We start from the raw sequence: 16,982 nt of genomic DNA on the forward strand, positions 1-16,982 counted from the left end.
TCGTCATTATTTACTATAAATTTGTATTATGTAATTTTACACGTAGGCACAGTTACACCACAACTGTCACACCTACACCGTGTATTACATACACTACGCTACATAACAATTAGTTGTTAATGTAAATGTAGCGAACTTTCGCTCAGTTTGACCTGAGTACAGGATTTTCACTGTCGTCACGGAGTTTTTCCCTCAAGCTTGTTTCTATTAACGTAAATACGAGGTTTTTTCGCTCACTGGCGACTGCGACTTTCTCCTGTAGCAGGATAGCACACACACCACAGTGTGAATCTTGTGTGACTGAGTTAGGATGTGTACATATATATATTGTTACATAGCCTATGATTTCATCATCCTTTGTGTAATTTTAACGCACAGTATGCTGCATGTTTGATCACGAGCGTGTTCTGCCTCAGTCCCCCCCTTCTACCGTTATAGTAGAGTAAGTCGTTCTCTCTGTTGTCCAGAGCGGGATTGTCAACTCATATGTCCCCATGGCTTCATTTGCGCGTCCTTATTACAAGTTGTATCAAGCTCTCCTGGCTCCTATATAATGAGCTCAGTCTCTGCATCATTGCCACTTAGATCTGCTCCTCATTTTGTTCACATCTCTGTCCTCCCCTGTACAGATATTATTATTGTGAGTGCTCAAGAAGTCTCCAACCATCTAGCAGCTGTGTGTAATTTGAGTATAACTGTTGTTGCATTTTTTCTTGTACTGTGTAGCATAGGTTTAATTTGTGGGCCTAGTGAAGTTTTTGTAATGCGTGTGGGGTTCTTTATGTCAGTCATTTTTGATAATAGTTTGTATCTGTAATTATTTATCTGGCATTCACTGAGTATTATCTGGTATCTCATTTTATCAGGGCTGACTTAGATAAAATTTACTCTTGCTAATTTCGTGTTAATAGAGGCTATTGCAGTTAACCATATATTTAACCTGTTTTTTTGCCATTACATTATCCTTATGAGTCCTGAATGTTTTGTTGTTAATTTAAGCATTAAACTTTAACTTGTAATTTTACCTAACTCTTTTGTTTTGAACCTGGAACTTTACGGGACAGTAGTGATTTTTAGCATTCTCACTTAAAGTGTACATTATCTTTCTCTGTTCCGTAACATAAATTTGGCGACCTCATATCAGGATATTCAGGATATTATCATAAGGATATTGTTTGATATTTTGTGACTGTGATATATTCATGATGGCTACTATTTCTAAACTTGATGAAGCCAAAGATTTTTTGTCAAATGTGCAAACAGTGTGTGATATAGAAAACAGAACAAAGAATGAACTTAAGCTTGTTGCTCAACAATTGGGAATTGCAGTTCACTCTCATCATTCTAAAGATCAAATTGTTGGCATGATTAATAAAAGCTTGTTTAATGTAACTCCTCCAAATGAGCAAACGCAGATTGAATTAGCTAAGTTACAGCTAGCTCTGCAGGAGGCTAAGGCTAAGGAGGCGGAGTCTCGTGTTAAGGAAGCAAATGCTCGTATTGAAGAGGCACAGGTACAGGCTCAGGCACAAATTGAACTTGCCAGGATTCAGGCAGACCATGAGTATCGCATGAAACAAGGTGGAACTGGATCATCTAGCTCTGATGATTTTGATGTGGCTAAAAATGTTAAACTTGTCCCTCCTTTTAATGAATCTGATTTAACAAAGTATTTTCAGTTGTTTGAGAGGGTAGCTACAGGTTTTAATTGGCCTAAGGAGTATTGGCCAGTACTCCTTCAAACTGTTCTCACCGGTAAAGCTCAAGTAACTTATGCATCTTTGCCTCAGGATCAGTCTGATAATTATGATGTAGTTAAGAGCTTGATTCTTAAGGCCTATGAGCTTGTTCCTGAAGCCTATAGAGTAAAATTTAGGACAACTTACAAGCAAGATAAGCAATCCCATGTTGAGTATGCAAAAATCAAAGAAGATTTGTTAGAGCAGTGGTTAAATTCTAAGAATGTAGATTCTGATTTTGGTAAATTTAAGCAGATGATTTTGCTGGAGGATTTCAAAAGGTGTATTTATAAAGATGTAAGCCTATATCTTGATGAGAAAAGAATAGATAATTTGTCTGATGCTGCAGTTTTAGCTGATGAGTATGTTCTCACTCACAAGAGATATTCTAGAGAAAAAGGGAAAGCTGAGAGTAAGTACGTTGCCTCTACTCAGAGTACAGGTAACAGGAAAGAGAATAAAGATGATGTTTCTCAGGAAGTAAATACCAGCTTCACCTCTAGATTTCAGAAAAGTAAATGTACTTATTGTAGTAAGCTTGGTCATACTACGGAGAGATGTTTCAGGAGACAGCGTGATGTGAACAAAAAGGAGTCTTTAAATATTCAGTCAATTGGTCTAGTGTCCACTCTTGAGAGTTCCCAGAATTCTTTAACTGAGTTAACTGAACCTGCTTTGAGGGGTAACTTAAATTCTCATGATGGAGCTCCTCTTTTGAGCAGTAACGTGGGTGACACTCTCAAGAGTTCATGTGCTAATTTCCTGTCTGATGGTTTTGTCAGTCCTCTGGACAGTAATGACAGGAAATCAGTTCAAATATATCGTGATACAGGTGCTGACCAGTGTTCTAGGCTCTAATTTTAATTCCTCTGATGAAACTGTAATCTTACAAGGTGTAGGGAATAATTACTTCTCTGTTCCTCTGTGCAGAGTGAATTTAGAGTCTGGTTTTGTTAATGGTTCTGTTATGGTTGGGTTGGTTGAGACACTCCCAATGTCAGGTGTAACTTTCTTACTTGGAAATGATATTGGTGGAAGTCAAGTGTGTCCAGCTCCTCAGTTGTCTAGTGAGCCAGTGGCTGTGTCCCGGGATTGTGATGTCCCTGATGTGTTCCCTGCATGTGCTGTCACTAGGGCTAAGTCTAAAGTTACTGGTGATTTAGAGGATAATGATGATGATGATGTTATCCTAGCTGACACTTTTCTTGCTAATTTGGACCACTCACCAGATGAGGCAGTACCCCGTAGTGTTGATAAGTTGTCTCGTCAAGAGTTGGTTGAGTTGCAGGTTGCTGACCCTGAGTTGAAAGGTCTAGCTAACTCTGCTTGCAGTGAGGAAGAGTCAGCCGGTGCTTCTACTTGTTATTATGTAAAGTCAGGAGTACTTATGAGGAAGTGGAGACCCCCAACAGCATCATCCGACTGTGAATGGGAGGTTGTACATCAAGTTGTCATCCCTCGTGTTTGTAGGCAGGATATCATTAGAGTGGCTCATGATTCCAGTTTGGCAGGACACCTTGGAGTGAGGAAGACTGTGGCACGCATTTTGAAACACTTCTACTGGCCAGGTATCTTCAGGGATGTTTCCTGGTATTGTAAGTCTTGTCACACCTGTCAAGTTGTGGGGAAGTGTAATCAGACCGAAAAGGTTGCACCTCTAGTTCCCATTCCTCCTTTTGAGGCGCCTTTCACCCGTGTGTTGGTGGATATTGTGGGCCCTCTTCCTAAGACTTCTTCAGGATTTTCTTATGTGTTGACCATGATTGATATGGCTACTCGTTATCCTGAAGCCATTCCACTTAGAAACATCTCAGCAAAGAACGTGGTTAAGGAAATGCTAGGGTTCTTCACAAAGTTTGGTCTGCCCAAGGAGGTACAGTCAGACCGAGGAAGTAATTTCATGTCAAATGTTTTCAAGCAGTCTCTGAAAGAGTTGGGCATCTCCCAGATCACGTCTTCAGCTTACCATCCCCAGACCCAAGGAGCGTTGGAGAGATACCATCAAACACTCAAATCGATGCTCAAGAAATACTGTTTGGAACATCAGAAAGACTGGGATAAAGGTCTTCCATTCGTTGTGTTTGCTGCAAGAGAATCTCCAAATGAATCACTGGGCTTCTCACCTTTGAACTACTGTTTGGCCATGAAGTAAGAGGACCCCTTAAGCTACTCAAGGAATGCTGGCTGTCGGAGGAAGATGACGTCAACCTGCTGGAGTATGTGATGAATTTCAAAGAACGGCTGTCCACTGCTTTACAGCTGGCGAGAGAGAATTTAGGAGCTGCTCAGGAGAAGATGAAGACTTGGTATGATAAGAAGTCCAGGTTACGCCACTTTCAGCCAGGAGATCAGGTTTTGATTCTGCTACCAGTTCATGGGCAACCTCTTCAAGCCAAGTTTAGTGGCCCTTATTTCGTGGAGAAGAAACTCAGTGATGTCAACTATGTCATCGCCACACCAGATCGTAGAAAGAGCAAGCAACTATGTCACATCAACATGCTAAAGTTATATCACAGGCGGGACGAAAATAATCCAGTCTGCACTGTAGCTGTTCCACCCGAGTCTGCAAGTGAAGCTCTCCCATGCAGTATGAGCCTGAGTGATAGTTTGGGGAAGAATCCTGATATCATGAATGATCTCCAGACTAAGCTTTCTCATCTACCCAAGGAAAGGCAGGAGTTTTCGGCATTACTGCAGGAGTACCCGCAAGTGTTCCGTGCCACTCCAGGAAGAACCACTGTGTTGATGCATGATGTCGATGTTGGAGACGCAAAGCCAATTAAATTGCCTCCTTACCGTGTGAACCCAGTGAAAGTTCCTCTCATCTAGAAGGAGCTTGGCTACCTGTTGGACCACAAGATGATTGAGCCCTGTCAGAGCGAGTGGAGTTCTCCTGTCACTCCGGTCCCTAAGCCAGGTGGGTCACAGCGGCTTTGCATCGACTACAGACGTGTTAATCAGATAACCAAAACAGACACTTACCCTCTCCCTCGTGTGGAAGATTGCATAGACAAGATCGGAAAGGCTAGGTACATAAGTAAGTTTGATTTGTTAAAGGGATACTGGCAAGTACCTATGACTGAACGTGCTAGGGAGATCTCATGTTTTGTAACATTAGGAAAGGCTTTTGCATGTTCAGTAATGCCGTATGGTATGAAGAATGCACCAGCCACATTTCAGAAGCTCATGAATGTTGTAACAGAGGGTTTGGCAGGGTGTGTTGTTTATATTGATGATGTATTAATCTTCAGTGACAACTGGAAAGATCACCTATGCCATGTCAGTAAATTTCTTGACCGTTTAGTTCATGCTAATCTTGTAGCTAATTTATCAAAATGTGAGTTTGGTCAAGCTAAAGTTCAGTACCTTGGGTATGTAATTGGTGATGGACATGTTGCACCACCAGGAGCTAAGGTTCAGGTTATAAGTGATCTTCCCAGACCTAAAAGTAGGAAAGAGCTACAAAGATTTTGGGAATGGTAGGTTATTACAGGAGATTTGTTCTTAACTTTTCTATTCTTGTATCACCACTTACAGACCTACTGAAAAAGGGAGTTGAATTTGTCTGGACCGATAACTGTGAATCCTCTTTCAACAAACTTAAAGCTATTCTATTAAGTCAGCCGGTGCTCGCTACTCCAAATTTTGCTAAGCCTTTTAAGATGGCTGTTGATGCAAGTGATACAGGAGCTGGGGCTGTTTTGCTGCAAGAGGATGATCAGGGTATTGAACATCCTGTATCTTATTATAGTAAGAAGTTCACTCCACCTCAAAAGAACTACTCAACTATTGAGAAAGAGCTTTTGGCCTTGATTTTGGGTTTACAGCATTTTTCATTTTATTTGTGTTCTGGTTTTGACCCCATAGTCATTTATACCGATCATAACCCACTGAAATTCCTTAGTAAGTTTAAAGATAAAAATCAGAGATTGACAAGATGGAGTCTACTTCTTCAGGAGTATTCATTAGACATACAACATGTCAAGGGGAAAGAAAATGTTATTGCAGATTGCTTATCCAGACTTTAGACAGATTGTTTTAGAGTAATAAGAAATTTCCTTTGTAAATTTCTTTTTCTTTGTGGGAAGGTGTTACATAGACTATGATTTCATCATCCTTTGTGTAATTTTAACGCACAGTATGCTGCATGTTTGATCACGAGCGTGTTCTGCCTCAGTCCCCCTCTTCTACCGTTATAGTAGAGTAAGTCGTTCTCTCTGTTGTCCAGAGCGGGATTGTCAACTCTATGTCCCCATGGCTTCATTTGCGCGTCCTTATTACAAGTTGTATCAAGCTCTCCTGGCTCCTATATAATGAGCTCAGTCTCTGCATCATTGCCACTTAGATCTGCTCCTCATTTTGTTCACATCTCTGTCCTCCCCTGTACAGATATTATTATTGTGAGTGCTCAAGAAGTCTCCAACCATCTAGCAGCTGTGTGTAATTTGAGTATAACTGTTGTTGCATTTTTTCTTGTACTGTGTAGCATAGGTTTAATTTGTGGGCCTAGTGAAGTTTTTGTAATGCGTGTGGGGTTCTTTATGTCAGTCATTTTTGATAATAGTTTGTATCTGTAATTATTTATCTGGCATTCACTGAGTATTATCTGGTATCTCATTTTATCAGGGCTGACTTAGATAAAATTTACTCTTGCTAATTTCGTGTTAATAGAGGCTATTGCAGTTAACCATATATTTAACCTGTTTTTTTGCCATTACATTATCCTTATGAGTCCTGAATGTTTTGTTGTTAATTTAAGCATTAAACTTTAACTTGTAATTTTACCTAACTCTTTTGTTTTGAACCTGGAACTTTACAGGACAGTAGTGATTTTTAGCATTCTCACTTAAAGTGTACATTATCTTTCTCTGTTCCGTAACAATATATATATCCACAAATTTTTTCCCATAAGGGAAAAATTTAATTTTGTAGGGGCGTAATGTCACGAATCAAATTCACGACATTTCCCTTTTGTGAGAAGCCACAAACTATTAGTGGAAAACTTACTGTGTATCGCTCAGTTAACCGTTTCTCTCTCCACTTCGGTGGTATACCTCTCAAAACATTCGTCACTGTTTCAAAAGTGACCGATCTAATGCACGTCACTAAGTACTCTACTGAGCGATACTATTGTTTATTGTTCGCCCTTGCTTGTCTCAACCGTTAGCCACGCCTTCTTCCGGTGGCTTGTGCGTTCTACCACACGCATCATTGGAAAGCAGTCCAGTGTTTGCGGTGACGGAGAGAGGTTCTGTGCTCCAGAAGTGTGAGAGAGAGAGGTCAGCAGCACCCAGACTCTACAAGACCACAGTTCTCTAGACTCCCACCTTATTTGGTGATACACTGCTTTCATCGACCAGTATTTCATTTTTGTATTTTCCTAGGTTTAAGAGTTTAGTTAAGTGAGCTGTTTCCTTACATGCTGGCTGGCTGCTCCGCATGTTGTGTTCTTTTCTAGGCGTAAGAATTTAGCTCGAGTGAGTGAGTGAGTACGATCTCTCTATTTGATTTTGAAGTGTAATGTTAAATTTATTTTGTAATCAATAAATTTAACAGTTCTTTTTATTGAGCTTAATGTAAACTCTTGTTTCATTTCTCCGCAATTAAGCTTATATCTCATAGCTCCTAGCTTGCATAAATGTTTGCCATTCATAACTAGTACTTAGGCCAGTCTTGTTGTATTAAGCTTAAAATCCGTTGTGCCTCCTAGGAGTTAAGCATCAGCAAGAACCTGATATTATTATTAGTATTAGTTATTTATTGTCAGGGGTGAAGTAACTTTCTCCAGAGGCTAACAATACTAATAATCAGCATTTGTGAGTAATTAGTCTCTGCTGTGTACTGTTGAGAAAGTTTATAAATTCTCGTTCTGAGAAAATCGGTGAAGCAAGCCGGTATAAAGTAATCACTGATTGATTTAGCAAGACAATCATTGTCCTTGCTCGTCAATATTATTGAACATTATTATCGTTTAATAATAATTAGCATTTTATTTTAAAAACCCCGTGACACATCCGACGTAAGAGACAGTTCCCCACAGATCCAGACTACGCACCTTTCACTTACAACCAGACGAAGCACATCATTAACAACCTCAAGTACTCATCTGCCTGTGGACCAGACAACATAAGTAACATTCACCTTAAACACCTAGGACCACAAGGCATACAAGCACTCACCAACATATCAAACTACAGCTACCCACACAACATAATACCTAACATCTGGAAGCATGGCAATATCATCACTATCCCTAAACCCAACAAAGACCCCACGTTACCCTCTTCACATCGCCCCATCACACTCCTCAGCACCCCCTCTAAAGTCACTGAACGACTGGTACTACAACTAGTCACACCTCACATTCCCCTAGCCCAATCACAACATGGCTTTAGGCCACTACACTCCACAAACACCCTTCTTACAGACCTTACACGGAGAGTTTTCGATGGCATGAATTTAGCTAGGCCACCACACAGAATGCTTCTAGTCACACTAGCCATTAGCAAAGCTTTTGATGCCATCCCCCGCCACAACCTCACAAACAAAATACTCAACACAAACATGAACAATAACACAAAAAGATGGCTGACAAACTACTTAGCAGGCAGATGTGCACACGTAACGTTTGCCGGTCAGTCTTCTAACATCAGAAACTTCACAAACGGCGTCCCCCACGGATCTGTTTTGTCCCCTACACTCTTTAACCTATACATGCACGACGTACCCACACTCCACACACCACAGGTACACATAGCTTCCTATGCAGATGATATAACACTTACATGTACACACCAAAACGCAAACACAGCTGCACACATCATTCAACCTTACCTCAACACACTACACGAATGGTTCACCACAAACAGGCTCAAAATAGCCCCAGCCAAATCTACAGTGACTCTTCTCACAAACTGGACAGCAGAACACAGTCACATCCCACACCTCACCATAAACAACACACCCCTACCACACACACACACACACACCAAATCCTTGGTGTAACATACAATACATCAATGTCATTTAAACAACACATCACAAACACTAAAAATAAAATAACACCAAGACTCAGTGCTTTGAGGTCACTTGCCCATACAACATTTGGACACAACAAAGAAACCATCACCACAGTATACAAACAATACATACGTTCAGTGATGAATTATGCAAGCCCTGCCTGGGCTTCTAACCTCACCAAAACACACTACAACACTCTACAGACCATATTGAACAAGGCCCTAAAAATAATCACAGGCTGCACAGCTACTACACCCACAGACCACCTACATCAAGAAACCAAAGTCCTCAAAGCCAAGGATCACCTAGACATGAGAGGCACCCAGTTTCTTGCTGCAGCCTCCACAAACCCACAACATCCACTACAGTACATGGCAGCACATCCACCCACACCAAGGAACATCAAAACAACACCCAGCACACGATACCATACTCAAATACTGTCATCTCTTCCCCCTCACCCACCTCAGACCAGCTTCCAGAAGCATATCCACACTCAGATCACTCGCCGCTCCATTCAGTCACTTAAAGACAACACACAACTGCATGCACGGCCTCCTGACATCCACCCTTCTGAATCCTATCTTCCTCGTGAGGACAGGGTCCACCTGGCCAGGCTGAGATGTGGGCACCATCCAGCCCTCTTAAGCTACCAGAAGAGGCTGGATGACTCCGTTGCTGATGCCTGTCCAGGATGCAACACAGCACCCCATACTATTAAGCACATTATGGAAGACTGCATTGCACACAATCACCTACTCCAACAACATAACATACACTCTTTGAGAGCTCTGTGGGAAAGCCCGGTCTCAGCCATGGCCTTCCTAAGGGACTCGGGGCTGTTCGGCCAGACTGCCTAGGGAACAACTACTACTACTACAGACAAGGGATGAGGCTATGGCACAGCTAATGTCTAACTTGGCTCGTATCTCTGACAGGGGTAAAAATAATCTTGTTTTTAATGCATCAAAGACTCAGTTCTTAAACCTATCAACCCGACAGAATCTTCCACAGGTGTACCCACAAATGTTTAATAATATTCAGCTTAATGCTGCATTGTCTGTAAACATGCTTGGGGTTTCCTTCAGGTTTTATCCGCCCCTGTATGGAGTACAACTCTCATGTGTGGGGAGGCTCCCCACTTACAGCTCTTCTCAACAGAGTGGAGTCAAAGGCTTTTCGTCTCATCAACTCTCCTCCTCTTACTGGCTCCCTTCAACCTCTGTCTCTTCGCCGCACTGTTGCATCTTTATCCCTTTTCTATCGCTACTTCAATGGTCACTGCTCCTCTGAACTGTTTGCTTGCATTCCTCCACCTCTGCGACGGGCGCATAGCACCCGTGTAGCAGCAAACTCTCATCCCTTTTCTGTCCAACTCTCTAATGCAAGAGTTAACCGTTACTCCCAGTCCTTCATTTATTCAACAGGTCAACTCTGGAACTGTCTCCCTCTGTCTATTTCCTGCTTCCTATGATCTCCATTCTTTCAAACGCAGTGTGTCCAGGCGTCTCGAAATGATCGGATCTTGAATTTGGCTCTCTCTTGTATCTTGCTTTTCTCTTGGAAGGAACAGTTTGCAGGCTCGTGGCCTTTGGTTCCTTCTTCCTAGCATAAAAGAAAAAACAGCGTAGTAAATGGTTTCATGGTGTACAGGAAACCATTTGGCTTGTCACTCAGAGTAGAGTCACCCACAGGCAGAAGGAAGAGGAAAGAATGAAGGAAAGATAGACAGAAGAGGGAGTGGAAAGCCACTCGTAGGCAGAAGGATGAGGAAAGATTGAAGGAAAGAATGACAGAAGAAGATGGAAGGAAAGAAGGATGGAGGAGAGGAAAGGGCAGACACCCGAGAGCAGCACTGCATCGAGTGAGTTGATAGTGAGATAGTGAGCGTCCCCACCTACCACAATATATATATATATATATATATATATATATATATATATATATATATATATATATATTTATATATATATATATATATATATTAGAGAGAGAGCGAGAGAGAGAGAGAGAGAGAGAGAGAGAGAGAGAGAGAGAGAGAGAGAGAGAGAGAGAGAGAGAGAATAGGAGGCCAAGGGAATAGTATTACTTCCTCACTATGGTCTCATTATTATAGTTTATTGATGGTATTGTACCAACAGACAATTTTGCTTAGTTGCAGAATATTGTCCAACAGAGACGGGGTTAATGAAAGCTATGTCAATAATCCTTACTGTTCGATAAGCCACCCATCCGTTGAAAAAAGTAGGTCTAATTCATAAAGAATCGTAAATGGTCTCAGCATAAATTTTCATGACATTTAATCACTATCACTGACTGTTTAGATTTTTTATGTTTCTTCCCATTTCAGTGTTCACTGCACTTCGATTGTGAAGCTTTTCTTAACGATATGAGTGAAGCCAGGCGTACGGTAGCACTCACAAGCAGAGTTCGCAAGTAATCGTGCTGTCTAGTGTAATGTACACTACTGGTTAAATGTGAAACTATAACACTTACTCTCTGGTCCACATATTTTAAATTCATTAGGCAGTTAGTGGAAAAGTTTTGCATTACAACTGCACTGAGCACTACAGAAGACAGCACGATCCAATGCGCGTCCATACATATGGACTGGACTGTAAAAGCAAGCAATTTTATTCACAGCTAAACGCTATGGAATCCCAAGGCTGTGGAAATGATGTTGTGCCATAGTAACGTCTTATTCTGCCAATGAACTAAGGGAAAAAAGCTGCAAAATGTGAGACTATAATAGAACATGGAGGGTTTAGCAGGACAATTGGGAAAAAATAATAATATAATATGGAAAACTTACCGGCATAATGTGGATGACTTTTTAGTATAATAAGGAAAACTTACCAGAACAATATGGAAGAATTACCAGTTTAAAAAAGAAAACTTGGCACAATATAAAAAACTTACTTGTAAAAACAGAAGATTTGCCAGCACAGTTTGGACATTTCATCAGCATAATAATTATAGAATACTAATGTAATATGAATAATTTATTGGTAAATAAAAAAAACTTAGTGGGGCAGCATGGAGGACTTAGTGATTCAGTATGGATGACTTACTAGCACACTATGAAAATATTTGCTGGCGTGACAGAAGACATTTGTTACAGTTTGGAGGGATCACTGACAATACAGAAAACCAAATGTCGGAGTATTGGCACAATATGGAGGACTAACAACATCAGAAACAATTTATGCTCTTATCAGTTTTTGTTTCCCAAATAAACAAATTCGAGTGCAGTTTCCTTCAATCTCTTCATTACTCTAGACTTTTCTGAATCATTCATGCTAAGACTATATGCTAAGACTATTATTGAGCTGGGGGATGGAAGACCTCTTTGACTTGAGGGGTTTGATACTGCCCTACAGCAACGTCAGACCCAAAAGTTCTTCCTTGGTTATATAAAGTAACAGATTATTTTATTTAGTTTACGATAGAGCACTTGGATTTATAGTATTAAACAAGCAATCTCCATCGGCAAATTTACTAAGATGTACTTAGCTAAGGCAAGAAGCCTCGAAGTGAAAGGCTTAAATCAGTTTGCTGGTGCCACATGTTAGAACACAGATCACTGGAAGTCGTCCCTGGCGACCCTGTAATATTGGCTTACAAATAAATACAATAAATAAATATGAATATACATGAGATTACTCAATGTACTTACACCCCATGCACTTAAAGGATTCTTCTTACTTGACAGAAAAAAATCGGTAATGACCTGAATTAATCATAGTGTCTAACAGCGTCCCTGGCAACGAATATACTGAATAATGTAATGTATTAGAACAAATAACTCTGATTTTATTCCAGTCATCAAAACCAACTACTTAGACAGCAAGCCCTCCTCCTCCTCTTTCTATTTGCTTTTTTATCTTACTATTTTACAGGCAAGTTAAGGCAAGGAAAAGAGGCAGGGAAAGGAGATAGAGAAGGGATATAGGGGAGGGCAAGGCAAGGGAGGAAGTCAGCTAAGGCAGGCAAGGAGGAGGGACAGGGGAGGAAAACATGGGACGGAAATTGACGGTAGGGAAGGGCGAGGCAGAGGAAACAGGCAGAGGAAAGAACAGGAGGGAAACAAGGGAGGAAGGAAGGGGAGGGACAAAGGAAGGAAGGAAAAAGAGGGAGGCAGGTTAGGAAAGACGGAAAATGAGCCACGGAAGGGCAGGCAGGCAATGGAGGCAAGGGAGGCAGGGGAGGACGGCAAGATAGAAAAGCAGGAAAGGACAGACAAGCAAGGGAGAGCCAAGCAGGTTCAGGAAGGTGAGGAAAGGTGGGGCAGGGAGAGAGATAGGACAGGAAAGAGGAGGCTAGGGAAAGAGATGCAGCAAGAGGGCAGAGGTGGATAGGCAGCAGGAATGCTGAGACTGCAGAAAGGAGACAAAAATGGAAATGAAGGATGATTGGAAGGCAAAAGGAAATAAGAATGCAACAGGAATAGGGAGGCAAAAGGAATGTAGAGACAGTGGGGATGGGGAGGCAGTAGGAATGGAAAAGCAGCAGTAGTAGGGTGGCAAAGGCAGAGAGAGGCACCAGACTGGGGAGATAGCAGGACTGGGGAGGCATCATGAAACGGAAGGCAGCAGGAACTGAAAAAATCACAAGGGGAAACAGAAGATGGCAAAGAGGAGAAGGTAAAGCAAGAACGGGTGAGGCTCGATTGGTGAAAAAGACGAAGGCTTAAGCGAGAAAGGATGAGGCATGGAGGATGAGACATAGGAGGAGCCAGTGGTAGCTAATTAAGGGAAGAGTGAGAAAAAGTAGAGTAAGCAGGATAGGGTAAGGCAGATGAGGAAAGACGAGGCATTATAATGCATGGGAGGATAAGGTAGATCTTAGTAATGTAAGCAAGGGCGAGACAGGGAAGGGTGAAACAGGGGAAGGTAAAGCAGGGAAGGGTGAAGTAGAGGACAGTAAAGAAGGGAAAGGTGAGATGGGGAGGGTAAGGCAGGGGAGGGTAAGGCAGGGGAGGGTAAGGCAGGGAAGGTTGAGGCAGTGATGTATGAGGCAGAGATGGTATTACATGGGGGGTTGAGACAGGAAAAGATGATGCAGAGAAGGATGAAACGAGAAATATAGAGAGTGAAGAGGATGAAAAAGAACTGGTGATGCATGTCAATATGAGGCAAAGAAGTGTGAAGCAAGGAAGGGTGAGGCAGGTCAATATGAAGGTGAGACAGTGGAAAGTGAGACAGTGGTGGATGCAGAGGATGAGGCAGAGAAGGGCAAAAAAGAGAAGGGTAAGGTAGGGGAGGGTAAAGCAAGTAAGGGTAAGGAAGGTCAGCGTGTTAGGCCTCTTTACACCGGCTGGAACAGATGGGTGTAATATTGGCGTTGGTGTCTCTATGCTGGGCAGAGAGGAGGGGGAGGGGACAGTAGTTGAAAGATGATGGTCTGGGAGCATCTAAGAAAGTTTTGGGGTGTCTGTGGGCGGGGTGTGGATAAACAGAGAGATTAGCCAAAGAGAATGTTCGACTGTTGGTTGAGTTAGTCAAACTAGAGTGTAGAGTGGAGTGAGAAAGGGCGTCAGAGTAGCTCTAGAAGATGGAGATATTAGGGTAGGTTGAGTTAGTAAGTTAGGCTGTAAACTATTAAAGTTTGGAAAGAGGCAAGGGGGAAGGTAGATTAGGGAAGATGAGGATAGGTCAGGCAAAATTAGAGTTTGGGAGGCTACAGGCAGAAAGGTTGGTGAAGTCAGGTTGTATATATATGGATGTTATTTGGAAGGCCGCTGACAGGAAGGTTGGTTATGTAAGTTATGCTATACATTGCTGAGGGAATGAAGCGGGAGAAGATAGAAAAAGGTATCGAAATCCGGCAGAAAGTACAGAAAGTAGTTATGCATAGAATTAAGACTAACTTGCAAAACAAGGTCTATGACCAGGTCATTTATTGCCCTCAGAGTACGGTATTTGGTGAAAAGTCAATGACTACGACCATGTTTTGTTTCATCTAAGTTCTGTGTCGATCCCCTGACCGAAACAATTCGCTCCTAACTCTCTCATCTACGTTCTTTTACCACCCGCCCTTGAATATGTAAGTGTAGGTGGGTGTGGGTTTGGGTGTGGGTGGGGTTGTAGGTTGGTGTACAACTGCATGTGAGTGCTGGTGTAAGTTGGTGTGGGTGTAGATGACGGTGTTAATGTGCTAGGGTGTAGGTGTAAGTGTGTGAGGGATGTAGGTGTAAATGTGTGAGGGTGTAGGTGGCTGTGGGTGTAGGTGTAAATGTGTAGGGGTATAGGTATAAATGGGTAAGGGTGCTGGTGTAAGTGGGTAATAGTGCTGGTGTACGTGGGTGAGGGTGCTGGTGTAAGTGGGTGAGGGTGTAGGTGTATGTGAGTGAGGGTGTAGGTGTAAGTGGGTGAGGGTGTAGTTGTAAATGGGTGTGGGTATAGGTGAGTGTGAGTGTAGGTGTGTAGGTGGCTGTGGGTGTAGGCGATTTCAAGAACCGTGAATATAGTATCTTTTATTTTTATCTGTATTATGGGTGTGATGGTCTTGCTGGATGTGGATACCAATGCGGATCAGATGTGGATATGAGTTCCGGTGCAGTTAGCTTTGGGTGTACGTGTGTATCGTTTGGGTGTGAGTGCAGATATGGGTGAAAGATGTGGCTTTAAGGATCAGCATGAGATGAATTAAAGTGTGAGTGAGAAAATGTGGTAGTGGTGTGTAAGAGAGAGGCGAGTGCAACTAGTAAAAAGAAAGCACTGTCTTGAAATGAAAGAAAAAAAAGTATGAGTTGTGAGAAAATAATTTGGCCATCCGACAGATCTGTTTCCTCAGTTGATCCATCATTAGTTTACACCCTCTCTTTAAGTGGGAAAAAATGTCGGAATAATGATGAGGGTGGTGGTGGTCATGATGGTTATAATGATGATGGTGATATATTTTTCCCTTTCTCCACCTGAATCGGTGAGTGTCTGGTGAGGATGTAAGGGGTGAATAGGTGTAGATGAAGACTAGAGTGTTGGGGGTGATTGGTGTGAAATCCTGAGGAATATGTATGGATGTAAATATTGGACGGAACTTTGGATGCCGTGTGCGTGTGTTTGTGTGTGCGTGTGTTTGTGTGTGCGTGTGTGTGTGTGTGTGTGTGTGTGTGTGTGTGTGTGTGTGTGTGTGTGAGAGAGAGAGAGAGAGAGAGAGAGAGAGAGAGAACAAATCTTTTCGTGTTCGTGTCCTCTGTAGTATTTATTCCAGTTAACGACAACGATAATCGTAACCATAGGATGCAGATCACTGGCCTACCGAGCCTCCCTGCAATGGAATAAACTACCTACCATTGTTATGTCCAGTTATTAAGTTAATACTGTTAAATACCTTCAGTGTAATGTGTCGAAATTCCCTTATAATCAACACTAGACCATGAATGTAGTATCTTTTCTTTTTATCTGTATTACTCTGTACAGCAGTGTATGTATATAACCTTATAGGTTCGCAATTTTAATTTTATGTAAGAACACCCATGTACCTGAATGGAACAAAGGTATTATCATTTTATTATCATCATCATCATCATCATCATAATCATCAAAATCATCATTATTATTATTAGTTATTATTATTATTATTGTTATTATTATTGTTGTTGTTATTATTATTATTATTATTATTATTATTATTATTATTACTATTAATACGGTCAGTCCTGGTCCAAGGCTTCTTGTTCATATTTTTAGTTAGTTGTTTTCCGTTTAGGGGCAGTAATCCTTCATCAACCCACTTGTCACGTAGGGAATACGTGTTGGTTGGTTATAAGGTTACCACCCAACGTTGTAGAAAGATTTCCTGGTTTAAAGGAAATAATTTGGTTTGCCACTCAGTGTAAAGCTACCCTAAAAACAGAGTACCACTACACTTAGTGGGTGGATGCAGGGGGGCCCCACCTACCAGATGAGTTTGGGAGAGTGTGCAAGAAACGGAATCCAAAGGTGAATGTAGGGAAGATTAAAGTTATGGTCTTCGATTGAAATAAGTCAGTAAATGTACAGTGAGGCTGGATGAGAAGGAAATTAAAAATGTCAGTGCATTTAAGTACTTAAGTAGTGTGATGAGTAAGGATGGAAGTTTAGTGCGTGAAGTGCTTGAAAGGGTTGCTGGTTCCATGAAAGCAGCGATAAGAAACAGGGAAATGTGCATGAAAGTGAAAAAATTACTGTGTGACAGTATTGTTATACCAACTCTTACGTATGGAAGTGAAGCTTGGACGTT

Source organism: Coenobita brevimanus, chromosome 68 (assembly GCF_032717465.1).
Source record: "Coenobita brevimanus isolate Jiangsu-jjx chromosome 68, ASM3271746v2, whole genome shotgun sequence".
Taxonomy (NCBI): domain Eukaryota; kingdom Metazoa; phylum Arthropoda; class Malacostraca; order Decapoda; family Coenobitidae; genus Coenobita; species Coenobita brevimanus.